Here is a 9284-nt window from a genome sequence, read left to right as displayed (position 1 = left end):
CTGGAGGGTTAGCCTCGCACCCTGAGAGCTGGGGGCCAGGGAGGGAGTCGGATGGAGAGCCCCAGGGGCGAGCTGGCAAGATGCCCCTCAGCACCTCCTACCCTCCTGACATCACTGCAGGGCTCCTGCCCAGGTCCCTGCCTGTCCGGGAGATGGGGTGGTGGGGAGAGAGGGAGACAGTTGAAGAGGGAGTGAATGAAAATTCAGGAAGCTAAAGGAGGTAGGAAGGATAGAGGGGGCCTTCATGGGCGATGCCCCATAGATACCTTTGGCTCCAGACAAGTTTCCTTAATGTGCCCCTGGAGCCTGGCCAGCCTCACAAGCATTTCTGTGCTGGTTGGCACGGAGTAGGTACCTGAAAAGAAAGCTCTTTGATTTCTCTTGAGAGGCCTCACTTTGACCTGAGAAACTTGAAGGTGGCTAGAAAAGGAATGAAGGAGGATCCAGTTTCAGGTTCTCAATGAATGGAAAGTAGTTTGGGGGTTTTCTCAGAATTTCCAGATGTTCTCATATAAAACGAAGGTTCAAAAGTGACAAAGACAGTTCGGAGATGGGAGGTGGGGATGGGAGGAGTGGGTGTCCTCTGACTCAGGAACAGTGAGATGAAAGGCCAGGTGGCAGCTAGCTGGGTGGCTTTGCCAAGTTACTTGACTTCTCTGTGCCTCAGTGTCTTTATCTGACAAATGAGGATGATGGCTTCTCACAGTGTTGCTACAAGAATTCAGCAATGACAGGTTTGAAACTAGCTCGCGTATTGTGCCTGGCACATTGTGGATACTTGATAAATTGTTCTTTTTATCTGATGTCATTGGTATCTTCTCATGTTTGTCCTTACCTATTTAAATCTCCATCCAAGTATCTATTTACCTACCTATCTATTTAGCTTTCTATTTACCTATTTAGCTGTCTGTCTATCTATCAATCTAATCATCTACCCAACCATCCAGTGTTTAGACTTCCCAATCAGATTGTAATAGATTGATTGCATCAGGGTCAGGGCAAGCCAGACCTCAAGTTAATAAAGTAGGTATGATGAGGCTTCTTATCTCCCAATTTCAAATGATGCTTCAGTTTAGTGCCGGCTTCTTTGATTTCTTTCAGGTCAACTGAAGAAATGCTCAGAGTGGGGAGTTTGCAGGAAAGACATGTTCTTATCCAGAAGACCCAGCACCCCTGCACCATCCAGGTCTCCTCATTTCTAAGAGTGACCTCTTGTCTCCAGATGCCTGAGGTCAGTGGTATGTCAGGATGTTCAGCTATGCAGGCACACTGCCCATGGGTTATTCATCATGGTGTTCACCTCTTAAGTTACCTGGCCACACACCCTCCTAGAATGTGTCCCAGAAAAACAAGGGCCAGGGTGAGTGCCTTGCCGGGGACCTTGATCACCCTGCACATAGGACACTCATAAGTCATAATAATGCTGTGCATTTAGATAGTGCTTTGCTGTGTTCAGAGCCTTTTCACATGCCTGTGCCTTAGCTTAGTTGAGCCGCATTGTAATTCTGTGAAGCAAACAGAATTTGTTCCCTTGTTTTCAATGTGCAGATGAGAAAGCCCAAGAGTCACACAACCACTAAGCAGTAGGCGACACAGACCAGAGCCCAGGCCCTGGGACTCGAGTCGGCCGCTTGCCTCACACCTCTGTTCAGTGATGACGGGGAGTGCAGAAGGACAGGGTCCAAGTGAAGTGGGGGATGCAGACAACCCTTGCATCTTCTGGCCTAGAAGGCCATGGTGGGAGAAGGCTACTGATACCTGCTTGTCAGGCTGAGGCCCCACCACCTGCAGCCCCAGGTGGAAGCACCAGGCAGTCACTACCCCTTTAGTTTCTGTCTCCTCTCCCCCTTGTCAACACCCAAGTGACCCCTACCCCAGACACCTTTCCATTTTGTCTCATCTGCCAGTGCCTGACTCAGGATGGTCTTACCTTGGAGTCTGTGGTCTCCAAAAAGAGGCTTGCATGCACCATGTCCTATGAAAGATGAGTCTCTGAGGTGTGGGGAGAAAATAGTAGAACTTCTATGGCTTCAAACAATAGGAAAAACATTGCACTCTAGTAATATTTCTGTGTAGGTGGACACTGGCCTCCCATTCCTCTGTTGGTCAGACTGGCCAAGGCCACGTGCCAAGGGCCACGTACCACGTAGAAGCCTGAGGATGGAGCAGGGCTTCACACGTGGAGGCCTTGCAGCCTCCGCTCCTTCTCCGTCAGTGTGCCTGGACCTTCTGCAGTGCACATTGGTTCAATGGATTTATGATTTGTTTTCACCAAATTAACCCTAAAGCAATGGAAGCTTGACTTAAAAATGAGTCCTGCAAAGAGAAACTACTGAGAGAAGATAGCATTAATAATGCAAACAGAGGCAAACAGCAAGAAAATGGTGGTATTGACACTTCCTACCTAACGCCTACCTTAACTAAACGTCTTCCAAATGAAGCGTTCTAGTGCTTTTCAAAGCTTTGGGTCAAAATATAAAAAATGCAATAACTAGCTAGCAGAAACACCCGATAGACATCAGAGAAGATACAAAGTCACGAGCTGAATTTAAACAAAAGCCTTTACAGTAGCATTTTGCATTACTGTGATACATTATCAGATTATGGATCTCTGAACCTTAGTGAAGTATCTTTTTTTTTTCAATTCTGAAAACTATCAGAACAAAGTATCAAAATAATTTGAACTTCAAACCAGATGGTATGAATGTCGAATGGCAGAGTGTTAATACGGAGAGAAAACGAACGGAGGAAAACACGCCAGCCGTGAGTGTGTTGCGTGCATGCCCTGTTGCTGAGTCATGTCTGACTCTTTGTGCTGAAAATATTAGCATCCAAAATAATTCCTTTCCATGATAAGTTTTTTTTTTTTTTGGTATGGTTAACAAAGTAAGAGCTCAAAAGGTAATGTAATTTCATCTTTAGCTCATCTATTTAAATCCTCTTTCTATGTCTTACTGAGGAATGAAGCTCTAGTGGTGTCTCCTGTTAAGAGGTGACCTTTGCACTGACCCTAGGTTACTGAAGGATGAGGGCTGGTTGCCAAAGGAGCCAACTATGCAATTAAAGGTCTGGAAATTTCTGGACCTCCAGGAGGTTAAAGAAGTTGGAAGTTGAATCAGTCACCAGTAGCTAAAGATTTAATCAGTCATATTTAAGTAATGAGGCCTCCATAAAACCCCACAGGGACAGTGTTCGGAAAGCTGAGCTGGTGAACAAGCTCAGCTGGTGAGCTGAGACTTGGAAGAGTGAATTGCTCAGAGGTGACAGGAAGTTGCCCATCCTTTCCTCACACCTTGCTGGATACATCTCATCCATCTGGCTGTTACTGAGTTATACTCTTTTAGAGTAAACCAGTAGTCTGCTAAATAAAACATTTGTCTGAATTTTGTGAGCCATTCTAGCAAATTAACTGAACCCAAGGAGGGGGCCCACTGGAACCTGTTGGTCAGAAACGCAGGTGACAGCCTGGACTTGAATTGGCACCTGAAGGTGGGGGAGGGCAGGCAGTCTTTGGATCGAGTCCTTAACCTGTGAGATCTGGATCCTGTCTCTGAGACACTGAGTCAGGCTGGGCGCCAGAATGTTCTGGGGGCCAGACACCCTCTTCTGGTCTCAGCCTCACTGTCTCCTGCCTGGTTAATGTCAACGTCTTCCCCACTGCTTCTGCTCTGACAGCCGCATTTCATATTCACCTCCCTAGCCTGTCCAGCCCCCTGCCCTGCTCTTGCCTCTTTCTCCGTATCTTATCCTCTTCCACCAGCCTCCATAATTCAGTCATTTACTGTGTTTATTGTTTATCATCCACTGGGCTCCTCCCTGTAGCATGCAAGCTCTACAGGGCCCTTCAGCTGTTTTGTTCCCTGATGTATTCCAGTGCCTGGCACATAGGGGTCAACAGATGTGTTGAGTGAACCGTAGCGACTCAATGCTGTTGGCGTTTCAGGACTCCTGTTCTAAGAAACAGCTGGGGAGCTGGGATGTCCTGCCCAGAGACACGCAGCCAGGGAGGGGCTGACTGCCGAGTCCGCGTCTCCGCCCCTGGGCCTGGCTGAGGCTGAGCTGATGCAAGCTGTGTGAGGTGGTCTCAGCCTCGGGGGTCCCCCTGCCCCTCCCTTCGACTGAACTCTCCATGGGGTTACTAAGTAAGCATCCTTACTCAGCACCCCCTCTTTTGTGTTGAATAGGGAGAACCCCTAGGCTAAGGAGCTCTGCCCTAGTTAGACCTGGGGGAAGAGGCTGGACTTGGCTGTGGTGGGCTTGTGCTGAACTTTCTCATGCTCCAGAATATAGAAGTCAGAGGCGCTTGGCTTCGGGCGGGGGCGGTGGAGTGGCTGGCAGACGGGGAGGGCCTGGCAGAGAGATGAGGCTCGCACAAAGCAGCTAATTCTGACAGTGTCTTGAAGACCCACCTTCTGAGGCTAGAGAAATCAACCCCACCTATTTTACCACAGGTTCCTGGCTTGCTCCCATCCCCTCTTTCCCTGAATATTATAGCCACGCTCAGCGTTAGTGGCTGTCTAATCCTTGTAGTATGCATTTGCTTTGTAAACACTCATGCAGCCAGTTCAGGTGTGGCCGTGGCCCTGGCCTTGCCTGACCTTCTCCTGGGTTGCTGCTGGCATCTCTCCAAAAGGCTGGGGCACCTGCCTAGACCCCAACGCGGTGCTGAGGTCTCCAGGAAGGTCCCACTGGTGTGACCCCAAATGGACTCATCCTCTCCCCTTCACCCCGTCTCTGCTCTGCTGCTGCCGCACCCCAAGCATACCACGTTTGGTCATGCCCCTGGCCTTTGCACACCCTGTTCCCGCTTCCTGGAACGCCTGCTCTGCTGTCCCCCACCCACTGAACTGCTCCTCATTCTTCAGGAGCCAGACCTAGTGCTGGTCTCTCCAGAAGGTCCTCCTGCTCCCTGCCCCTTCACGTGTGGATGTGTGCTGCACACGTGCACACTCACACACACAGATATCCTGAACACAGACTTATGCATTTATGTTCCATATACACACACACAACATGCACACATGAATTATATATACATCCATAATTCCCATCCCCTCCACAGGTACACACACCATAGTCCCTTCCAAATAGACCCACTCGCACATATACAGACATATTCCATGTCCCACACATGTTCACACACCCTCCTGCCCTCTGTACCTGCTCTGCAGACACAGTCCCGAGCCACCCCCTTCTTTATGCCTCAGATCACTGGGCACAGGTGTCTTATAGCAGGTCCTGCACTGGACCATGGTGGGTCATCCCTTGTTCCTCAACCTGGACCAGAAGTCCTGCCTGAATCCCCCTTCCTAACAGGGTGGCTGGCACACAAGAGGACTGAAAAGCATTTGGGAGGTGGGGACTGAATCAAAGTGAACTCACGAAGAAAGAGTAGGGTGGAGATGAGCCCTAAAAAGGATTCCAAGAGCATTCAGCCTGGGGCCTCGGTAGAGCGGAGGCAGACAAGGGCATCTTTACTTTGAAAATCAAAACAAGCACAAAAGAAAGCAAACGATGCGGCACCTCCCAGGTGAGCCTCCCGTGCACCTCTGGGTAAGAAGCCCTGGTCAAGGCCACCAGCCCTCTCGTTCTCAGAGTTGGGTCGTGGTGGCCGTAACTACACACAGCTGGGTCAGGACCCATGCCCTGGTTCCTAAACACCCTGTAATACACAGGCAGCACCCCTCCACCACGCCAAGAAAGAACTATTTAACCTAAAATGTCAACTGTGCCCCCTTGAGAAACACTGGTGGAGAGAAAGAAAAGAACATGGGTTTTTGGAAGCAGTGTGAATCCCAACTCTGCCCCTTCCTGCCCATGTGATCTGGGACAAGTCATTTCCCTGCTGCCTCTGAACCTCAGTTTTCTCACTTGCAAAAGGAGATAGTTATGCCTATGTCACGTGGTTATCGTGAGGATCAGATATACACAAAGCGGGAACTCCCTGGTAACACTGCGCTCTCACTGCTGAGGACCCGTGTCTGATCCCTGGTCAAGGAACTAAGATTCTACAAGCCACAGGGTGCAGCCAAAACAAAAACTTTTTTTACACAAAGCATCTACCTAGCTGAGTCACAGGGCACATGGAAGGTGTGTGATTAACAACGGCTTCACTTTAGCCCTGGAGCCTTCCAGAGCTAGACTTCTGAAGCCAGGCATTTTCCTCTGCCACGCCTTTAGCAGTTCAGTTCAGTTCAGTCACTCAGTCGTGTTCGACTCTTTTCGACCTCATGAATCGCAGCACGCCAGGCCTCCCTGTTTATCACCAACTCCCGGAGTTCACCCAGACTCACGTCCATCGAGTCAGTGATGCCATCCAGCCATCTCATCCTCTGTCGTCCCCTTCTCCTCTTGCCCCCAATCCCTCCCAGCATCAAAGTCTTTTCCAATGAGTCAACTCTTCGCATGAGGTGGCCAAAGTACTGGAGTTTCAGCTTTAGCATCATTCCTTCCAAAGAAATCCCAGGGCTTATCTCCTTCAGAATGGATTGGTTGGATCTCCTTGCAGTCAGTCCAAGGGACTCTCAAGAGTCTTCTCCAACACCACAGTTCAAAAGCAGCAGATCTTCCTCCTAGTATCTCCCTGGTCTCTTGGTTTCAGAAGTGTCCTTGTTCTATCACTGGCCTTCCTCTCTTCTCTTTGAACTGTGTCCATGTGAGCTGGAGTTCTGAGCCCTTCATCTTCAATCCCCCACCTTGAATATACATATATCTCTGCTTAAGTGCCTGTGTTAGCTCTGGATGGGTAAAGCATTCCTTGAACGCAGGGCATGGTGTGTGTGTGTGTGTGTGTGTGTGTATGTGTTTGTGTGCCCGTGCCTACATGTTCACATGCATCTGTACACTTTCCTAACTTCTCCTCTGATATGATTTTCAGAAAGGAGATGGTAGGGGAATCCCTGATTTGGAGGTGTGGCATTTTCATTTCTAAAAGTGTGAAAATTCACATCCTTCCATGGTAGCTCAACTGGTAAAGAATCTGCGTGAAATGCCTGAGACCCCAGTTCGATTCCTGGGTCCAGAAGATCCCCTGGGGAAGGGATAGGCTTCCCACTCCAGCATTCTTGGGCTCCTGGTGGCTCAGATGGTAAAGAATCCACCTGCAATGCAGGAGACCTGGGTTCGATACCTGGGTTGGGAAGATCCTCTGGAGAAGGAAATGGCAACCCACTCCAGTGTTCTGGGCTGGAGAATTCCACCGACAGAGAAGCCTGGTGGGCTACAGTCTGTGGGGTCGCAAAGAGTCGGACAAGACTGAGTGACTTTCACTTTCACTTTCAAGTATACTCAGGACATAAAAATAAGAAGACAGTGTCCACACAGAAAGTGATATTCCCCATCTTCTCCCAGTCTTGCTATAACTAACTTTTAGAGGAAACTGTCATCCTTGTTTGGACAGAAGAGTGTCAAAGAACTCTAGAAGGGGGCTGTGGGGGTCCCTTATCCTTCCTGAGCTTCTCTGAACGTTGATATGCCCCATCTCAAATATTTTGTCTGTAGCATATATTTTGTTTAAAAATAATAAACTTGCCTTTTGGTATTATAGAGGAGCAGAATTTGACACCCTAAAATGTGTCTCTTAGTCATATTAATTATTTTAAGCTGATTATTTTCTGAAAAAATAGGATATAGGGGAAGGACTTGGAAAACAAAGTAGGCCCTTGTGTAACTAAAGTTACCTTTGCAAGAGAAATCCCCATTTTTAAGTGTGTCTCCTTCTCTTACTCTCAAAGGTCACCTTTATAAGATCACCAACATACTAGTTCAAAACACGGGGAAGGCGCTTCCCAGTGGAGCCTTTCGGGAGCTTCAGCCTTGATGCTTTTGCCTGCATTTACCTCCATCTGCCATCCACTGCCCCAGGTCTTGTTCCAAAATGCAGTTCAGATTGTGTCACTCCCTTCCTCAAAAGCTTCCCTGGTGGCTCAGACAGTAAAGAATCTGCCTGTAATGCAGGAGACCCTAGTTTGATCCCTGGACTGGGGAGATGCCATGGAGAAGAGAATGGCCACCCACTCCAGTATTCTTGCCTGGAGAATTCCACAGACAGAGGAGCCTGCTGGGTTACAGTCCATAGGGTCGCAAAGACTCAGACGTGACTGAGCAACTACCACTGGGCTTCCCTGGTGGCGCTAGTGGTAAAGAACCTGCCTCAGTACAAGAGACATAAGAGATGCAGATTTGATTCCTGGGTGGGGAAGATCCCCTGGAGAAGAAAATGGCAAGCCACTCCAGTATTCCTACCCGGAGAAGCCCATGGACAGAGGAGCCTGGTGGGCAATAGCGCATGGGGTTGCTAAGTTGTACACAACTGAAACAACTTAACACACAAAACGTGCTCACCCTTTAAGATGCCCCTCGGACACTTCCCCCTTCCCAGAACCTCCTATTTGAAGTTCTCCCCTCCCTATAATATAGCCAAGTGCTGGAGTTGACTGGATACACGTTTTTCTTCTCCAGGACTGAAAGCTTCTGAAATTCAGGGACTGTGTCATTAATCACTGTGGTCGATCTCCTTCCCCCTTTCCTGCATCCAAGTGCTTGGCACAGATTAGGGATTAAATAAATCATGGAATTGAAGCATTTTCTACAAGCTCTTATAGGAACCGCTAATGCTGACAGATGAGGAGTGGGGCTTGATGACTGCTGGAAATCCTCCCCAGCCAGGCAAATAGCAGGAGAAAACCCAGGAAAGACTCTAAGAATTGTTGAAACGTGTATTCCAGTGGTTGGGAACCCACTCCAGCCGATGCCACATTATCTTCCCTTCTGTAAGAGCCAAGCAGCCTCTTCCCTTTCCAGCCCCTCCCATTTCTCTCCAGCTCCCATCTCTGCTGCTCTCCAGGGGAAATTTATGTCTGTAATGGTGGAATGATTAGCTCCCAATCCTGGTATGCATTAACCTCGAATTGATGGTGTCAGCTAATGAGAGAGAGGGAGCAGGAGGGCTCAGGCATTATGGCGCCTCTAACTGCAATCCTTTCTCTAAGGCCTGGCTTGAACTTGCATGTTTTTTCACTCCCAACTAGGAAAGATCATTATAGTTTTTCTCATACTCTATGATATCAGTAATCTCCATTTTAGTCAAATCTTTCTCCCCCATCCCAAATAAAGTTAACAATATATTTCTTCCCACAAAGATTTCTTTACCTGTGGACTTAATTTTGCCCTTATTTTGGCAAATGGGAGGCACAAGGTATAACCATCAGTTATTAACTGTGACTCTGGATGAGCTGCTTAGCTTAGTCTGTTTTCTTATCTGTAAAATGGAGATAGTTATAATA

This window comes from Bos indicus x Bos taurus, chromosome 20 (assembly GCF_003369695.1).
Source record: "Bos indicus x Bos taurus breed Angus x Brahman F1 hybrid chromosome 20, Bos_hybrid_MaternalHap_v2.0, whole genome shotgun sequence".
Classification (NCBI taxonomy): Eukaryota; Metazoa; Chordata; class Mammalia; order Artiodactyla; family Bovidae; genus Bos; species Bos indicus x Bos taurus.
This window is presented reverse-complemented; position numbering follows the sequence as displayed.